The 21,318-nt window shown below is 33.1% G+C and overlaps 1 protein-coding gene across 37 annotated transcripts in view; it reads left to right on the top strand.

Moving 5' to 3' along the window:
- Window positions 1–21,318, top strand: part of MAP2 (microtubule associated protein 2) — a 352,478-nt gene that overhangs the window by 164,683 nt on the left and 166,477 nt on the right. For 33 of the 37 annotated variants that reach the window (XM_074298861.1, XM_074298858.1, XM_074298859.1 and 30 more), the window contains one exon: window positions 10,900–10,964. The gene's annotated coding sequence lies outside the window, so the exon portion shown is untranslated. Of the gene's footprint in view, window positions 1–10,211; window positions 10,650–10,899; window positions 10,965–21,318 lie in introns of those variants that run through there. The other 4 variants (XM_074298838.1, XM_074298840.1, XM_074298860.1 and 1 more) reach the window with 2 other exon arrangements.

Below are 21,318 nucleotides of genomic sequence, written 5' to 3'. Positions count from 1 at the left end.
AAGGGGATGGCAAGGAAGAGATAAGGAAATCAATTTGGAAATGGCAGTCCCAGTTTGACATTTGGGTAGAGATGCCCTTTAGATAGTTAAGAGATTCAAGTCTGCAGATTTAGCAGCAAAGTTAGAACTGAAGATAAAAATGTGGGAATTATCTGCTTAGAGATAGTTATTGAAATATAATGAAGAAATGAATGAGAATGCCAAGAAGAAGGACATAAAGAGAAAAAAGGAAATATATGAGAACCGGAGACCTTTGGAGAACAGCCTTATTAAGGGATCTGGAAGAGGATAAAAATTCAGTGAAGCAAACAACATTTATTATATCTAAATTTTGGAAATTGCTGCAGATGAGCTATGTCCTAATTATCTTCTTTTCATCTAATTTTTTTCTTTTTCTGATTTATATATTCTTTAATTCTGGGAAGAGATAATTAAATATTATTATTTAAATTCTTTCCAATGTATTAAATCTCTAAGGTAGAGTAAAAGTAACTAAGAGATAATGTGTTTTATCAAAAAATTAGATAGAGTTAAATTCAATAGAAAGTAAGCTTACTGAAGGGAGGGATTTTTTGTTTTTATTTTTATAGATCACATATTTGACATATCATTCTTTATGTGTGTGTGTATGTTCATATATATATATATGCATACATATATATGTACATATATATACACATATATATGCATATGTATATATACATATATATTTAATTTGGTCAGAATCTATGACTTTACCTATGGGGAGAAGTCCCAAGTGAAACCCCTGCTAGTGATGTAGATCAGCAACTGATTTGTAAGTTGTAGACTTAGAGAGTTGCCTACAGCACTAAGAGATAGAATAGCTTGTGTAGGCAGGACTTGGAGCCAGGTCTTCCTGACTCACTGAGGAGGTGGCACCTGAATTAATGTTGAAAGAAGATAAGAATTCCTAAAATCAAAAAAAAAAAAAAAAAAAAAGCAGGAAATAGAGGGGGAGGAGTGTGTGCAGGTAAAAAGGGGGTAGGAGATGGAATGGCAAGTTGGGGAAACATCTACCAATTTCCCAAATGGGAGTAATATGAAATATAATGAAAAAGTTGAGTAATATATAGAGGATCCCAAGACTGAGATTGAAGAGTTTGTATTTTATCCCAGAGGAAATGAGGAACTGCTGATGAATTTTAAGCAAAGGAGGGACATGGTCAGATTACATTTTAAGCAATTTTTACCACCTGATTGGAAGTATGGTGTGAAAGACAGAAACAATTGGGAGCTAATTACATTTTAGGTAAGAGGGTAAGGAGTGCCTGAATTAGAGTGGTAACTAAGCAAAGATAATAGTCATGAGATATGTTTGATATATAGAAACTATCTTGGCAATTGATTGGATATGGAAATTAATGAGAGGAAAGAAACAGAAAACCATTAGATTATGGACTTCAGTGATTGGAAAAAATTATGTGGATCTCAATAAAAACAAATCTTTCAGGGGAAGGGCAGTTTTAAGGAGAAAGATTGTTGATTTTATTTTCAATATGTTGAGTTGGAAGGGTCAATAAGGCATCTAGATAGAGATATCATTGTGACTATTTGCAACTGTCTAGAAATCATATGTGTGTGTGCATGAACATATATACATGTGTATACACATACCTGTAAATAGGTGGCTATATACATTGCATACATACATATCTTTGGAAGCTGTGTCTAGAGACAATGATTTTAAATCAGTGATTTATGCCAGATACTGTTCTAAACATGGTGAATGCAAAGAAAGACAGTGTGTATGTATATACATGTATATGTGTATGTATGTGTTTATTCATTCATGTGCAACATTAAAATAGATAAGTACGTACAAAAAAGATATGCAAAGTAGATGAAAATTCATCTCAGAGAAAAATACACTAGCAGCTGGAAGGATCAGAAAATGTCTCTTTCAGAGGTATAATTTGAACTGTCTTGAACAAAGTCAAGGAAACAAAGACGAAGAGATGGGAGAACATACAAGGCATGGAGGATGGCAGCACAAAGACACAAAGAGAAGAGATAAAGTGTCATATCTGACAAATGCAAGCAGACTAAGATAGCTGGATCATAGAGTGAACAGAAGGGAGTAAAGTGTGAGAAAAATGGAGATCCAGAGGAGAGGTCATGTTATGAAGATCTTTAAATACCAAATGGAAAAGTTGATATCTAATCCCATAAGTAGGATGGTTAAGTCAGGTGAAAAATTTTTTGAGAATGGGTATGAGATAAACCTCATCATGTAGAGAACACAATCCAGTAAAAAGAAGAATGCAGCAGATATAGAGATTGCAGTTGAGAAGAATCAGTGGTTAAAGAAGGAAGCTCATAGAGAGCCTCTAAAGCTCACTGTTTAGGGTGGAGTGACATGGTAAGATCAAGTTCAATTGGGTGGAGGATTTTGTTTATTGGATTAAAAAAGTGATAGAGAAAATTTTGACAAAGCAGATTAAAATTAAGAATGTGCTTTGCATAATTTTTAGAGCTAATTATTATTTTTAGCATATATCTGGGTAGAGTATGGCTATGCCATTTCCCATAATTCATGGAAGTTAATAGATTGGTGAAAAATATGTCTTAAGGGTACATCTACATAAATATTTGACACCCTTTATGGGAGCAGGGGGTCAGAATAGAAAGGAAGATTGACAATTAAATAAACTGATGAGCAAGAAAATGATTTGAGAGCTAGTAAATAGCAGTGATAAGGCTATTACCAGGAAAACATTAGTATAGTAAAAGTAGAGTGGACCTTAGGGGGCATAGTTGCTGCATGATAGAAGCAGAAAAAACTAATTATAACAATAAGCACTTAGAACATTGTGATGTTCCATTTAATTGAACAAGCCTTTTATTAAGTACCTGCTATGTGCAGAGTATTTTAATAGGTGCTGAAGGGAAAACAGTATTTAGTTGGGTTTATGATTTAAAAGATAGGAATTTAATAAGCAAAACAGAGAAAGGTGGAATATAGACATGCATCAATTTATTTATTTTATATTTTGTTTATACATCTTACTCTTCCATTAATAAATAAATTTAGCTTTTTGGATTTTAAGTCTTGGGATACTTTTAAGATTTGTATCTATACCTTTCTGATATGCACACCCTACTTTAAAATCCCGTCCTTGTAAGGAAGAGAAACAAGAAAACAAATGCAAACACAATAAAGCATAGCAACTGTGTTTGATGATGTATATGCATCTTTCTGGACCTTTATTAGACTCTGCTCTGTTAAGAGGAAGAAAATATATTTTTTCATCTCTGAGACTATAACTGGTCATCCAGCTAATAAACTTCTGGCTCTTCTTGATGTTTTTATTTTCAGTTTTGTTGTCATTCTATATATTGTTTCACCAACTTTTATCCAGTATCAGTTCATATAAATCTGTCCATAGTTTTCTGGATTCTTAACAATTACCATTTTTCATGGCAAAGGTATTTCATTAAATCTGTGCCAAAATGTGTTCTTATTCCACAGACTTCTACTTTTTTTTGAGTGAGGGTTTGAGTGTAGTAATGATTATTTATTATTTATTGACTGTTTGAAAAATATAAAATGAACAATTACCTATATAGTTGCTATAGTTTTTAAAGCTCGTTATTTGCCATTGTTAATAGCCCAGTTCTACATTATGCTGCATTTTAGAGTGACTTATTTTGCCCCATTTAGCCTAGGCTTGTTACTAAAAAATTCAAAAAGTCAGCATTTAATTTGAATTTGTCAGTAAATGCAGGAAAGAACTCAGGCAGTTGTGTCTTCAGGCCCTTGGATGAATCATCAAGTATTGCTTCCTATTAAATAAGGCTTCACACTCACCCACTTATACTCTCACATACACTGGCTCAGTTGCCCACTCAGGAACATCCACCTACCCATATAGGATAGCCCTCTTTACAGAGCATATGTGCTAAAATGTCCAAAAGAAATGGATGTAGATATTTGTAAAATACCCATAATTATGTCAGAAGAAAGAACTCATATTCTCTCTTCCAAATTCTGGAAATAAGGTTTATATTCAAGGTATCTGCTTTCTTATCACTCATTCTCATTTTTCAACCCACAATTCTGTTCCTACCACTCTATGGAAGTTATATTTTCCAAGGTCACTGAAAACTTTTTTCATCGGCAAATCCAAGGCTTTTTTATTTAGAATTCAGCCTTCTTATCTTCTTTTTAGCATAATCCAAATAAAATGGTAATAGTAAATACTGCTCTTGGCATCCCCCAAGAAAGAAGTATAAATCTCTTCTCTAATACCGGTTTACTATGATAAAATACCTCAGCCTTTTTGAACTTCAGTTTTCTTATCTCTAAATGGAACTAAAAATGGTTTTAAGGCCTATATCATAGAGATATTGAAAGGGAGTAGAAGATAATATATGTAAGGTGCTTTATAAATCTTACAATGATATATAAATTTCAGCTACTATTATTTTTATCAGTTTTTTATTATAGCTTTTCATATATAAAATATATGCATGGGTAATTTTTCAACATTGACCCTTGCAAAAACTTCTATTTCAGCTTTTCCTCTCTTTCCCCTTACCCCCCTTAGATGGCAAGTAGTCCCATACATGTTAAATATGTTAAAGCATATGTTAAATTATATATATATATATATATATATATATATATATATATATATACACATATATACATATATATATATATATATACATATACATATTTATACAGTTGTCTTGCTACACAAGAAAAATTAGATTTAGAAAGAAGGTAAAAATAACCTGGAAAGAAAAACAAAAATGCAAGCAAACAATAACAGAAAGAGTGTAAATTCTATGTTGTTGTCCACATTCATTTTCCAGTGATCTTTCACTGTGTATATCAGCTACTATTATTGATCACTTTTTTTACATCCTCTAATTTCTTGGATTCACAATATTATATAGAGCAAAGGGATATGTATATTCAGGATCCCTTAGATTCTGAGATGGGGATAAATTCTGATTATACCTGAATGTAATAGATGTTTAATAAATGTTTGCTGAATTGAACTAAGGTGTAAGTGAAAAGGATTAGCAAAAGAGAAGAACCAATTTGTCCTCAGAAATCAAAAAAAGAAAATAGTACATTATTTGCATTCTGCTTACTGTTGCCAGTCTATTTTGCTCTAATCATCTTATTTTAGTGATCAATATTTTAAAGTACATGAGCTTAAATTAAATCTTTTTGTGTGAAACTCAAAAAGGGAATGTGAAGACCTATATATGTATTTGTTTGAGTAGTGTTAAATACATACATATTCAAACTCACTGTCAAGAATTTGTGATTTCATTGGTATTATTTTTATGTAGGTGAGTTTTAAAGAGTTGCCTCAGGTTGAGTAAAATTAACTGACTTGACTACAGTCCCAAAACTTGTAAGTATCAGAGGCCATGATTTGAACCCAGGTTTTTTTTTTCTATCTTACCACTCTATCAGGCTCTCTCTGAATCACCATGTCTTCAAGATTAGTTGAAAGATTAAATTCAAAAAGAGCTGATCTAATGTTGTGCTACAAGATTATATTAAATATTTTTGTCAATGTCTGAAATGAAATTATACATGGCATGTTTCTAAAAATCTCAGCTGATATGAACCTAAAAAAACTAGATAATATGTTAGATGACAGAATTAGACTCCAAAAAGATTTTGACAGCATAAAATGATGGGCTCAATCTAATAGGATGAACTATAATAAGAATAAATGTAAAGGAATACATTCAGATTTGAAAATTCAACTGTATAAGCCCAAATTGGGATGAGGCAGATAAAAATCTTGTGGGAAAGATTTATTAGAGCATTTAACAAATGGTAAATGCATTATAAATCAACAATGTGAAATGGAACCCAAAAAGTTAATTTAATCTCTGGTTGCTTTGTCTTGAATGTTATGTTCAATTGTGAACAACATATTTTAATTGGCTATTGACGAATTTAGGTCCAACTACAAGAGAGTGATCAAGATGATGGAATCTTGAAATTAAAGGTGTGCTGGAGTCAGCTCATTCAGATGTAGATTGTTAAATGTTCAGTGTCAGTCATTGTCAATATGTATTTTCAATGTTTCAGACACTGTCCTAAATGCTGGGAATACAAATTAAAGCTATTTGCTGCAATCAGGGAGCTTACCTACTAATGGGATGACAACATACAAAAAGAAACTGAAAGAATAAATGGCGGAGTAAGGAATATGTGCAAGAGCATGAAAGAGAAAATCCTTTTAGAGATGAGTCAGAAATTTGGTGGGGAAGAGAGATGAAGATGTCTTTGACTTGGGCCATTTCTTTAAATTAAAGGATTTGGAAGGAATCAAGCAATTAGAAGATGAGGTCTCAAGGATACAAAATACTCTCAAATATGAAGTAGTCTAGATGTGGAATGAGCTTGAGGTTGAAGAGGTTTCTAGGTTATGACAGAAAAAGTCCCATGGAAATGAGCAGGCAATTCAGTATGGAGAATGATGAAGATATCTTTCTCTTGGACTTCTTTAGAACCTCTTCTTGGAGGTAATGAAAGGAATTAGTGAATAAGAAAATAAAAACACAAGAATGAGGAATATTTTCCATATGTGTTGTGGGGAGAGGGGAAGAGCACTCACATAATTATCTTCAGTTGTTTAAAGATTGTGAAATACATGTTTTCCTTAACAGAAATCAACTGTGAGTAGTAAATGAATTGTATAGGTTGATCTTGCCCCAGTATGTCAGGATTTCCTAAAAGAGCTATCTCTCTGAGCAGTCAAATGAAGTCAATAAATATTTATTAATGATCTGCTCTATTCCAGGCATTGGGAATACAAAGATTTACAAAAATAGCTTCGACTCTATAAGAAACTTTCAATCTGTTGGAAATAGAGCATATGATGAGAGGCAACCTTGTATGAAAAGAGCTGTGAAGCTGTAGTTCAGTGGACTTGAGTTCAAAGCCCAACTTTACTTCCTCTTTCCTTATGACATTGAACAAAATAATTTATCTTTTCTGTGCTTAAATTTCCTCACTGGTAAAAGGATGTTATTTGATAAATTTATATCCTCAAATTCCTAGTCTTAGTGGTATTTCTATTACATACTGCTTTGAAGGATAGTAGGGCAATGGAAGGTCATGAGTAGAAAGTTCAGTGCTCAAGGGCCTTACATATCTGACTATAGATGGTAATGTGCTTTCCTTCACTATATCCCAGGCAATATTCTACATCCCAATCTCCATGCTTTCTACAAAATCCTATCAAGCACATTTTTGGAGGATTAGGAAACTGTCTTGTCCTTTATGTATCTCTGCCTTGTATCTTTCAACTCTTTAGGGAGAGAGATTATATCTTACCATATACTACTAACAGTGCTTATTTCCAATGGGTGAATGTTATTTGTTAGATTAATGGCATGACCTTTCTAAGCCAGTAGAATGTCTCACAAAGACAGCTATCATCTGAAGAAGAAAGAATTGCCCTCCTTCTAGAATTACAACTGTAGTTTCTCCTTCCATTATCCTCAGAAGAGTTAGTACATCCAGATCTAGTTAACAATGTATGAAAAGAATGAGATCAAATGAGATTATTTAGCCATATTCCTGATTATTGAGCCAGGAGTTCCCACTGAATTTCTTTGGAGGAAGAAATATCTATTTGTATCATATTCTTGAGTGCAGAAATAAATTATAACTAAGGACATAGTTTTGCCTAAAAATCTGATTTGAAAAATAATCCTTAGTGACAAAAATAAGGCAAGAAAAACTGAGAGGTCTATAGCCACAAAGATCATGCTTTGCTAGACTTTTTTAGTGTGTGTAGGATTAGTGGCTGTTTGGAGGAGTTCTTTCACTGCTTTTTTACTAGCTCTAAAATTTCTTATGAAACATAACAATGATTCTGGTCTAAATAATATAACTGGATTGAGCCTGTATCTAAATAATATAACTGGATTGAGCCTGTATTTGAATGACAAGGACAATATTGAGATTTTAGAAAGAATTTTAAAAAGTAATATTGAACAACTTGTGGATGAACTAATCTCAAAAGTATCTTATTTGTGAAGAATTTTATGGAAAACACTCAAATGTATAAAACCAAAAGATTGAGTTTCCAGTCTTACTTATGGTTGAATTTCAAAAAGCTTTTACAAATATTGTAAGATCAGGTGGTTATGTGAGTGAAATAAGAAATCAGTGAGATAAATAAATGATTACTTTTCTGACTAAATCTATTATCAATACCTTGGCAGCATTTATTTCAGTCACTGGAGGTAGGCTCACATTGTGAATACCAGAGGAACCTTTGAGGATGCATCTATAAATTTAGTTCTAGAATTTCATGTTAGCAAAAAGGATTATGTCAGGGGTAGTTGAAGGGCCTAGAATATGATGATTTAGTTCAGATTCAACAAGAACAGTTTGTTCACAAAAGGTCAGTCATACTTGACTATCAGAAAAGAAATAGGAGAAGTGATGAGAATCAAATTTGATCTAATTAACCTGTCTTTCACTGTTCTTAAATGAAATCCTGAACTAATGATAAGTTAGTCTATAGATAAATATGCTGCTGCTTATATTAAGAGCAACTTTCTTTTTTCCCCAATAATATTTTATTTTTCCAAATATATGTAAAGATCGTTTTCAACATTCATTTTTGTGAAACTTTGTGTTTCAAATTTTTTCCCTCTCTCATTTACCTTTCCCCTCCCCAAGATAGCAAGTACTGTGATATGTTATATATGTACAATTTAAATATATTTCCCTATAAAAGAGCAGGTTTCAAGACAAAGAATATTTTTAAAATTGACAGCATTCAAATGGGACAAGAAAATAAGAGTAAGGGGATAGCAGCAGTTTAGTATGATGGAAAGAACATTGGACCAAGGAATCAGGACTGGGTCCTCATCAAAGATCTACTGGCCATGTGATTTAACAGAGTTATTTATATTAGAGAGTTTTATCAAATGATTTATAAGGATCCTTCCTTCTAATTCTAAAGTTCTGTAACTTGCTGGTCATCAAAGGGTGCAACTACCAGAGTGATTTAATGTACTGGATCGTTAATTTGAAAGGAGATAGATGAAGGTAAAATTTGTTGATGAGGAAAGGTGAGGAGTGAAGGTGATTTAGAGGAGACATCTAACTCCAATGGGATAGGGATAGGGATAGGGATAGAAGGGCAGAGAAACACAAAAATGATTTACCTATTTCAAGAAAAAGAAAATCGGTACATGAAAACCACACCCTCTTTTTATGTCTCCAAATTTCCTCTTTTGTACTCAATTCACTTTGATGATCTGACTGTTCCAAGTTCCCTCTATCCTCACCCCCACCCCTTATTTTTCTATCTACTTTTCCATTGCTGGTAACCATAGTGATACTTACCACAAATAGCTCTCTCGACAATCTCCCCCTCCTTCTTTTCCTTTTTTTTCTTTCTTGTTTTTTTTTTTTCTGTTTACAACCCAATTCCTTTGATATACATTGGTTTGATACTGTTAAATGATGTTCTATTATATTTATGGTTTAGAGACGTATTTTATTTACCAAATTTCTTGTCCATTTCCTTTCAAAGGAAACATGGGGTATTTCCTTCTCATTTAACCTCCCTGAAGGGCAATTTAAAATGGGGATGTGCAACTGTTAATTTCAGTTTCTGGAATGGTGGGGAAACTGATTATGCCAGAGATTCTTCTCCCTATTTGGAAATGGAAGAACCCCTGAGTACCAAAGGCAATCATCTCTTTGCTTTAATGTACAAACTGAATAAATGTGGAAATATATAATTGTGATTACCACTAAATGATAATTCAACTTTAGTCCCTAATTCTCTGCTATTTACTGTTTTCTCTCTAAAGGGAAATATTTGCCTTATAAATAGTAGTCAAAAAGAGCTAAAATTTTCAATAAAAAACAGGAAGGTATCTCTCTAAAAATAGTGATTTACAGTTAACTGATTAGCTTTAGGGTATAGCTAAAATTTCCATAATTAATTTTGGTTGTTTATTTTAAAATTCAGTGACCAAAATGCCAAACAGGGGAAAAACAAAACCATCCCTATTGTCCTTAATGTGGATAAAGTATAAAGTCCCCAGAAATTTCCTCTTAATCAGATACAATATTTGAAATCTAAGTAAATATTAAGGTTTTTGTGCTGTGTATGTAAGCCGGTGGGGTGTGTGTGTGTGTGTGTGTGTGTGTGTGTGTGTGTGTGTGTGGCACAGGCACAAAGGCGACCAGATGATGATATTCATAGGATTATAGGACTGACTCCTGGGGACACACTTGGTTGGATGCAATTAAAATGCCTGTCAGGCATTTGATACCAGAAGCCCCTTGACAAACTGCTAAATCTGCCAGCAACGCAGCATCCTATTGTGAGTGAATGATGGCGGAGCTGGGTGGCTTGTCATCATTCTCGAAAATTCTGTGGCTACTGAGCTCTCTCTCCCTCTCCCACTCGCCTTATTTTCCTTTTCGCCACTGCAGGGACTTTTTCTAATTTGCAGTTTTCATTTTCCCGACACACATAGACACAAGCTGGCGGCTTGCAGACTGCGTCTGTCTAGAGGTAGACGGCAAACCAAGGGATAATAACACTGGAGAAGAATGATTTTGCAGCAGTACTTGAAGAATAGGATTTGGGGGTCTTGCTGCATATGCGCCGGTAATGATTTTCTTTCAAAGGATCTACTTTGTCTGATTTAAAGAGATTCTGAGGAAAATTCTGTAATATGCAAGATTGAGCCTTTTGGAAATTAACTGCTGCATTACAGCAACACTGATGAACTCAAGGAATAGCTTTGTTTTATGACTGGGAAGAATGCATTTGCTTTTTTGTAAGCTGATTAATTTACAATTTCAAAAATTATCATTCTGCATATGTATTTTTCTCTTTTTTCATTTTTTTTTTGTAGATTCTACAGCCTGTCATTAACACGGGATACATTGATTGGAAACTACTCATTCAGAAAATTAAAAGGTACCACATGTTATTTTTTATGTGTTTAAGGATGGGGGAAACAAGGATCCATTCTCTGAGCCATCTGCATGTTTTCATTTGAATCATTCTCTGTTTCCTTAGCTTTTCATTTGGAGGCTAAATTTAATGATATTTTACATTATCTGATCTCATATCATCCCTGCGTGTTATCTAAGGCTGTTTGAGTATTGAGTGAAAGTAAAATCAACTGAGTCGTTTGTCTATCCCATTTTTGATCTGCTGATTAGTGTTGAAGGATTGAAAAGGCAGTGAAAAAACTGTCCATGTTTTGTCTTCTTGTTGAAAATCATAAATATTAGTAAGACGGAGGTGTGTGTGTGACAGAGAGAGAGAGAGAGAGAGAGAGAGAGAGAGAGAGAGAGAGAGAGAGAGAGAGAGAGAGAGAGAGAGAGAGAATCTAACCCTATATGAATTTTAATGGGTTAAATTCACTGGCTTGCTTTTCCCAAGTAAAATGAATGATTGAGAGTGAATCTGAAAGCACAGGGATGACTCAGTATGGGGTTTGCAAATAAAACCTATTTAACCCCTTCACTACCATTTTAATTGTTTTTGTAAAGCATCTTTCTTCAATGATCTGGCACTATGGATTCGGAAGAAATATGATTCATTCTTATTTCATATGTTCTTTACATCTTGTGAACCCAGTCTTGCAGAATTGTCATAAAAGCAGGTGACTTTTTGTCCCTTTTTACCTGAAGTCCAGCATAAATGATATTTAGTTTCCAATTTCTGCTTGGCTTCTAGATGTGTAAGATGTCTTAGAGAAAGCAAGAGTATAAGAATTGTTTTTATTTTAACTCTTTAAGAGTATTTTTTTTGCATTTTCTCAAGCACTTCTAATATCTGTGATCTATAATGACATTCTGGCTTGCTGAAAATCAGATCAATAATGTGTTTTTCCTGCTTAGGTGGCATGCTTGGTTTTTGTCCCTGAGATTTTCCTATAGAAAAAAATTTGAGGGATTATTATCAAGAAACATTTTAACTAAGGATTGTGATTTATCGTTTTGAACATCCCAGTAAAGTGTTTATATATATATATTTATATGTATACATGTGTATAAATAATATTTCAAGCACCTGAATATAGTTTCTATGCTGCAGTTGCTTAATTTTCTCAGTGCTGTCTTGTCAGTAACCCATTCCTTGATTCATTTGGCAAGCATTTGTTGAGTGCCTACTATGTGCCTATCCTTGTCCCAGACACCATGTGGCACAGAAAATAAAGAGAAGATTTAGCTTTTCTTTTGAAGAGTTTAACTCCTTTAAACAAAGCTCTCTTATCTCTGGGGAATAAATAGAGAATCATAGAGTGAGGTTTTTAAAGCAAGAAAATATTAATTAAAATATTGAGCAAAATCTGGCAAACTAGTCCTGCCTGATAACTTATGAACCACCTGATCACTTTCCTCAAAAATCAAATCCAATTTTACCATGTCTCTGGTTAGAAAAAATAATAAGGGTTTATTTTTCCTACTAAATATTTGGGAAAAAAACAACCAACAAAGCTATATACCTGTCCTATAATTCACATTTTCATTTGGAGAGGAAAAGTTCTGGGTTTTTATAATGTCATTTTTTTGGTCATTTTTTTCTACTTAACTGAAATCTTGAAATGCTACAAATGCCTAAAAGGAAGCTAGGCTTTTGCAATTCCAGCCCCCATATTCTGTTTAATTCAGATCATCACTGTAAAAAACATTAGACTATGGAGTGTTTGAGTGAAATGCAAAGACCGCTAAATTGTCTGTTTGATGGATTATTTAGCCAATGTGCCATTGATAAGAAACCTTAATGCTGAGTAGCATTGTTTTTGGTTGGTATATACAGAAATAGTACAAGTACTCAACATCATCCCTCAGTGAACTCTACCTCAACTTACTTTATTGATTTTCTACTATAATTGGTGAGAATGAATGCTGGCCTTATCCTCATGGTAATGATGAAATTTTGTGCCAATCTTTTTATAAACCACTAATGAATTGTGATTTCTCAGAACTAATGATTGCTGAATAATCAATATTGGTTGTTTATACTGCTGGAACCTATAAGAATATCAGTTTTTCTAATCAATTTCTAAATTCTAATCAATATATTTTTGGCAATAGTTTAAATTGATTAATTCACCCACAGTTCATCTTAAGCACTATGCCTGCTTTTGCAACTCTCATAGGATTTTGGTTGGTCAGGAAGATTTCAATTTTGCTTTTTTTGTTTGTTTGTTTGTTTTTAATATATGTCTCCAACTATTTTGCTATTGATGTTTTTTGGGGAAGATGATAATTGATGCTTTCAAAAGAAACAAAAATCTCACTTCTTTTATCAGTTAAGATTAGTGAGGATTTTCTTTTTCTTTTCATTTCAATCAGCCAAAGGACAGAAGCCAAGCTGCAGCATGAATCTTACTGTCTGAAAGCTCCCCAAATAGTACTTTAGGCTTTGACACTGTTTACTGGTCTTCACATCTCCAGCCAAGGTTTTGCTGCAGCACAGGAAAGGAAAAGTCCTCCTCCCTTCACTCCCCCAACATTAACAAATAAAAATGATGTCATACTTATCGGCCTATGATCGTCAATCAGCAGAGCTGTTGTAACAAGATGAATAATGGTCATTCAAAAATCCTTGAACTTTATACCAGTAAATATCAGCCTTAAATTCTTTAGTAAGAATTCCACTTAACATAATTTCCAGTATTCCTTGGCACATAGATGTGAAAGGATGGACATTCCAGTTTTCTAAAATAATAGCTTTATTTTTACAGAATTTCTTTATGATACTGCAATGTGATTAAAAGTGATTTCTAAGTATTTGTGTGGATGTGTATATACACATTCAGGGTATGAGTTATATACTTTTACAACTTTAAATAGTATTTGTATTTCATGTTATTTGGTCCTATTACTTGGAGAACAGCATTATTACTCAAACTGCAGGAATGTAAATGATGAATTAGCATTTTAAAATAAGTACAATAATGAAAAGTTTCTCCAGCCTACTACTGAATTAGTGATTACAGATCTAATTGTGATTCATTGTGAAATTGACTACAGCATTTAAGTACTAAATTCTATATAAAATACAAATATATATTATAAAGGGTTTTTTTTTTTTTTTGATTGAGATAATATGGTGAGGGCAGGAACAAAATAAAATTGAGATTGTAAATTACCATCTTTTACTTTGATCTGTACTCCTGTCTTCATAGTCCTAAAGAAACACTATTGGGATAGACTCTTGGGAACTATCCCTATCCTTGCTTCCCTTGAGAATTAGCAGGTACTGGAACACACACACACACACACACACACACACACATTTACTGCCATTATGTAAAGGTATTGTGCATTTGTGTGGGATGATCCTGTTATGAAATCCCTAAATCCTTCTTTCTTCATTTCCTTTCCCCAACCAGGTATACTTACATTTTCCAAATGGTAACTCAGAAGGGAACCACTAACTGGTACCTACACCTGTTACTCAGACCCTTTGCAAAAGCAAAGATCTAGAGTTCAAAGTCAGAGTTTATCCATTCCAACTTGCACATTGTAATTGAGGTCCTGTGCCTAAGGTCACAGTCAGTGCAAAAGGTGGGATTTAAACCCCATATTCTGACTCCAAAGCTAGTGCTTTTGAGATCCATCACAGTACAAAGCCTGACCTATTGTTTCTTAGATCTGCATGAAGTATTGACCCTTTGTTTCTCACTTCTCTGCTCCAGCTTCCTCCCTGGATTCTGAATCTCTTGATTATTCCATTGCAGTCTAACTGATCTATGTCTAGCCCAGCTGATTTATGTACCTACTTCTTTAAATTCCTTTTAGTCTAGTGAAGTTCCTGATTGAAGATCCCTGTCTAGTATTGTCCTATTGGTGTAAAACTCCTGATGTATTTTCCTTCCCCTGTGCAAAGGAAAAAACAAATCATTGAATATATTATTTGACATCAGTAGTAATCCATCCTTTGGAAAAAGAAAAAAGTCCATTTCAAAATTATCTGCTTCTTCTTTTTATAGGTATATACATTTCCAATTTCTACTCCTTTAACCAACCACTATCTTGACAATTCTGTGTCAATAGAGTCTTGAATCTCAATATCTTTGAACTAATTAAAATCATTTGCTTTTCTCACCTCAAGTATTTGTTCCATCTACTATCTTGAATGAAGATTAGTAAAAGAAAAATTTTCACTGCATTATGTCTTCTATGGCAAATTGATTCAGTTTTTAGCAACAACCCAAGCACATGTCTGAGAGCAGATTTGAATTCAGGTCCTCCAGATTTCAGGGCTGGTGCTCTATCCACTGCGCCACCTAGCTGCTCCTTTTACAGGGTTTTTAACCGTTTATTTGTCATGAACTCTTGTGGCATTTTGGTGAAGTTTGAAGATCTCTTTTTAAATATAGAAAATAAAAATAGAGTTATTAAGAGGGAAAATTATATTGAAATACAGTTGGATGAATTTGCTTAGTTGAGTCACCAAGCTTCCATTCTATCTTATTTATTTCACCAGTAATTTATTCTATTGGTTTATACTTCTCATAATCCTCTGGAATATGGAGGATTTATAAATAGAATGATATTCTAAATGGGTATTGCCCTAGGCTGCCTTATCTTTCCACTTGGAGAGAGGAAGGACTAATTGCTTTTGAGGAGATATCATTATGTTATTAATCTTCTTTAGAAAATCTTTCTAATACCTGTCAATATCTTTAGATGGTATATAGATATAGATAGATCTAAATACATGTATGTGTGCATACCCATATATACATAAATAAATGCAAATGTCAAACAGAGATTATATTTTATTTTTAGAAAAACTAAAGAGCCATTCTAGGAAAATCCATGGAAAATCAATTTGGTATCTGGACAGAGGATGAAAGTTTCATTTCATGAAAATGAAAGTTTCAATTTAAAATGAAAGTTTAAGGAAGAGATATGCCTTTGGAGTAAGATATAATGAGAGTCTGAATTAGAGTAGTACTTATTTGAGTATGTTGAGAGGTATAGTGGAGATAGAAATGGCATTTGCACCTGATAGTAATTGAAGAGTGAGAGATTAGGGAATCAAGGACACCACCAAGTTTGAGAAAACAATATGATACCCTAAACAAAAAAAGGATACCTCAGAAGTCTAGGCATTAATCTTGGGTGAGGATGGTGGAGATAATGAGTTCTATTTGGGATGTGTTGAGATTGAGATTTTTTTTGGATCATCTGATTTTTCCAATAAGTAATTGATAATATGGGACTAGAACTCAGAGAGACTAAGGTTGCATTTTTAGATTTAGGAGACATGTACAGAGAGAAAACAGGGAGTTAATGAGGTCACCAACTGAGAGTATAAAGAAATAACAAAATGGGCCCAATTTAGAGCCTAGGAGTATACTCCTATCCATGACTATCCTTGATTCACAGACAAGAAGTGTGAGATGGATCATGAACTAGAAAAGAAAGCCAAAAATGAGCAGTAAGAGAAGTCAGAAGAGAATTAAGGGAATAATGTCATTAAAGCCCAGGATAAATAAAGTAACTAGAAGGAGATGGAAGTCCACAGTGTCAAAAAGGATAGAGAAAAAATCGGCATTTAAAAAACCATTGCTAACTTCAGAGAGAGTTATTTTAGTTGAGTGATGAGGTTGGAAATCAAATTTTTAAAAGTACATAAATTAGAAAAGAGGAAATAGAGGTGATGGTTGTAGACTAATTATTCTAGGATATTAGCTCAGAAAGTTAGAGGTATAAGATAACAAATTAAGGCTACATATCTCCACATCTATCAGGTAATTCAGGCATGACATGTTAAAGCCTCTATACATCTTTGTTGCCTTCCTCTGGCAAATCTCCAGCTTGGAAATATGAGTCAGAACTGAACACAAAAATCCAAAACAAGTCTGATCAGAGTACAACAGAATTATCACTTCTCTAGCCTTGGATACCATGCCTCTCTTAGTGAAATCTAAAGCTGTGTAAATTGAGAGATCATTTTCAGGTGAACTCTTGTCTAAATGTCCTCTTCCACTTCATACTTAAGAAAATTACTTTTGAATTTACATATAAGACTACCTCTTGGTCTATTCAGAATTACCATTTTTGCTCCATGGTCTAATATCCTGGCATCTTCTTGGATTCTAACTATATCACCCAGTACTAGCTTTTTCCAATTTTGTGTCATCATTCAAATCATTGATAAAGATGCCAAAACAAAGGGTCAAACAAAGATCTCTGGAACAGTCCACTTTCCATGTTTCATTTAGTTGATCAATTAAATCGATTAGGAGATGTGATTCAAAAAAAAAAAAAAAGCAGAGATGTGATTCTGAGAAGTTTTTCTGATCAACAATTATTTGCCCAGTTACAAAATATGAGTCATATATGACTCCAGTGATAGTTGCCTACAGAGAGTGATAATGTCTAGATCCTTGTAACGACTTCAAAAAAAATGTAATGCAACAGATATTATTTCAGGTCATTCTGACATACAACACCAAACTATAAACCTGAGTGGATAGTCTACTACATATTTATAATTACAAATTTCTTGATAGAAGTGGTATGCTTCCTAACCATATTGTCCAAGTAAAGTGACATTGAAGAAACAGATGATCTCATTTTTATTTTTCTTCCTTAATCCATAATACCTTTCGTCAAACGTTTCCAAATGTTTTGTCCAAATAATATTCCAGATCATTATATTCTTCTGAATCTGACTCATAGTTTTCCAATTTTTCTTACACAATCAAGCCATATCTGAACATCTCTAGGCTTCTTGTAATTGTTGCAGTAACCTGATTCATTATCCATCTATATTTATAAAAATCCTCTCAAGCCAAGGACTGTGATGATTCAACAAAGTCATCTAAACAACTATTGTTCTTTAGACCTTGATCCATTAAAACCTAGCTCTCAAGAGTCTTCTCAACCTTGGAGTTACTATCTTATTGGAAGAAAAATGAAAAGAAAGCTATCTGTAACTTCTAAGGTTATAAATTTGTGATAATATGCTAAAATGTTATTAAATTCACCTTTGACCTCATAAGACACTTCCAAGATATATTAGCTTTGCTTGGTACACCAAGATTTTCAGAAGACGATCCAGCTTTTAAAGTTGAGTCATTACTCATCATATTATTCTCACGTTTGCTTTATTTAGCCTCACAAATATAATATTTTTACTGCAAAGTAACCTTTATTAATTAAAAAAGCAATCTTTAAAGAAAAAGTTATTGATTGCTTGTGATGTATTAAGAATTATGTTTTCTAAGACATCATAGTATAAAATGTGATCTCTGCACTTAAGGAACATAGAGTCTTATTGAGCAAAGAAGGCGTATTTCAGATTACAATAAAAATTAAAAGCAGAAAAAGGACCCATGATTTCAGTGGCAAAAGGGACATCCAGATAAGGAAACTCTACCAATGTAGATTATCATCTTCTATTCAACTTATAGTCTTAGAGAATAAATAAAAAATTATATTTTATTACATGTTAATCTTTATGACTTAGACAATTAGTCCTGTATGAATTCAGAGGACAAAAAAATCAATGGAGGTTGGAATAGTTATGAAAATTTCATTAAGAAGATGATTGTTGAGTTAGATTCTGAATAATGGATATAATCCAGAACAGGAAAAGAGAGTATTCCTGGCCAATAAAAAAAAATCAAAACAAGAAAAAACCTAGAGGTATCAATGAGTGCACATGGAAGACTGAAATTAGCCACTATATGAAGTTTGTAAGGGAACTGTGGTAGATGGGATGGGTCCCAATTATGTACTCTCTGAAAAACTAGGCAGAAGAATTTAGAATTGAAGTGTTTGAAATTAGGTAATTGGTAAAGTTTTTGAATAAGGATATGTAGTGATGTAAATATCCTATTAAATGACATAAGAGCATCAGTAATATGCCAAATGAATTAGAATCTAGAAGTCAGCATACTATTGAAATAAACCAAAAATGAAACAGACAGTGGTAGTGACAGTAGTAAAGAGGAAGAAATGAATAAGATCTTAGTAATAAACTGTGTCATTGTTGATTTACACTGCTCAGATCAGTCTAGGTATAGGAGTATTTTTTTGGCAGTTGCTTTCAGTATGCAGTGTATTTGAAGGCTTTACTTCAATTGATCTTTCTTATTTATAAAAACTTATCTGTTACTGCTGCCTAAGACAAATAACCCATACCGATAAATCCAATTTCCCTCTTATCTTCCATATTTCCTTCACTTATTCCATCCCCACTTTTTATATATGTTTTGCTTATTATTTCAAACTTTTTATACTATAAAGTCATCTGGGTAAAGTTCTTTTTAAATTTTTCATTACTAAAATGAAATTTGGATATATTATATCTAATATAAAGCAGGTAGGTAATTTTAATATTTTTGGTTAAAAGAATGAATTTCCATGTGAAAAAAAGGTCTGGCCCTGACCTGGGCCTCTAGCTATAGCAGCAAAGACAATGGGAATGAATTCAAGTATACTATGAAAAAAAATGGCATCAAATTTCATCAATATGCTTGTTAGTGAGGGCAAGAAAGGATGAGAATTAGAAAATCAATCCAAAGATCTTAGGTAGATATTATCTCAGTTGTTAGAAAAGATAAATTTCTTCATTGTCTTTCATGTTTAATTTTATCTGGTGTGCTGGTTAGTTCTACTTTTCTTACCACCTGGTTTCACTTTTTATACTTTTCTCATGCTTTGTTCTGCTATAATGTTTGTATAATATTATTAATTTATGAATAAATGTACAGTGGTCTATGTTCCATTAGGACACAGTACCATAGTTCAATTATTTTGAGATCACTATTGCCAATAATGTCCTCTAAATTGTTGAGCAAATGACTCCACTACAAGAAATATTATAATGAAGTGGTATCCAAGGGCTGAACTATAGGGAAAATTGTACATACTGTTAAAACTAGCATATTTGGATGTTCTTTTTTTTTTTTTTTTTTTTTTTTTTTTTTTTTTTTTTTTTTTTTTTTTGAGGCTGGGGTTAAGTGACTTGCCCAGGGTCACACCGCTAGGAAATGTTAAGTGTCTGAGACCAGATTTGAACTCAAGTCCTCCTGAATTCAGGGCTGGTGCTGTATCCAATATTTGGATGTTCTTAAAGAATTCTTTTATCAAATTATGTTATCCCAATGAATTGTTTTGCTTCCTTCAAAAAATATTTCCATCTCATTAACTGGAGCCAGTTATCTCCTTCTCTCTGGTCAATTCTAGAGTTCCAATGACAAATTCTTACTCTCCAAGCAGCCTTTTTTTCTCATTTGTCATTGCTATAAAAGAACAATAAAAGAAACAATTCAGTTTCTAAGATTACAGCTTATTGTATGTTAGTCATTCTTTAGGGTGACTGCTTCATCATCTCAATAGTTGTTATTCTCCTAATCATGCAGCAGATTATTTCTGGAATGTTTCTGAAGACAGCTAATGATATCCAGTATGTTGGAACTTTTTACTTTTAGCTGCAGAGAATGGCACATATTGCCATTATATCTTTATTTTGAGATATGACCCTTATGTCTGATATATATTCATTCATGTGCCATTTGTGGCACTCATACATAAGTTTCTAGATCCTATCTGGCCTTTTCTTATGCCTTTTCTTCAACATGGGTTTTCCCTTTCTCTACATCTCACCTTGGTTTATTTAAATCATTCACAGATCACTGATTGTTTCTTGATTGTCCCTTCACTCAACATCCTCTCAGCATTCTTACTTTAAGTTTATGCTACTATACATTGTCTTGCATTTATTGACAAATTAATCCAATTCTCATATCTTTGTGGGCAAAGATCAGCCTTATACATGACAAGGAAAAAAAGTAGAATAGTATGTAAGAGGTAAATAAATTAAGAGAATAAAAATATAGCTGATTGATATAATGGAGAGCTTCTTACTTGAATTTCCAAATTTCATACCAAACTTGTAGCCATTGCCTTGGTCAAATTCAATAGCAAGGAGTAGCATCTCTGAAAGAGTTTCCAATGATATATCTTTACTGCATATTAGGTAGTGAACCAGAGAATACAAACTGAACTGAAAACTCAGTAATTAATAGGACAGCTTTACCATTGTTGAAGAGAATTTAATAGAAGAGCTTAATCAAAATTAGGTGACCATAGCAATGATAGGGGAAGTTGTTTGTTTATGGCAAGGTGAGAATTATCAAGACAAAGATCTTAGAGTAGGTGAATTGATGTTACCAACCAATATTTTTCACAATTGAATTTTAGATTCTAATTAAAAACCTACAAGTGATATATTTATTCTTCTATTGCTCATCAGAATGATGAATGCACAAATTTATGCTAATATT

The sequence above is a fragment of the Sminthopsis crassicaudata genome, chromosome 3, assembly GCF_048593235.1.
Source record: "Sminthopsis crassicaudata isolate SCR6 chromosome 3, ASM4859323v1, whole genome shotgun sequence".
Taxonomy (NCBI): domain Eukaryota; kingdom Metazoa; phylum Chordata; class Mammalia; order Dasyuromorphia; family Dasyuridae; genus Sminthopsis; species Sminthopsis crassicaudata.
Note: the sequence above shows the minus strand (reverse complement) of the source record. Positions and strands in the feature narration are given on the sequence as shown.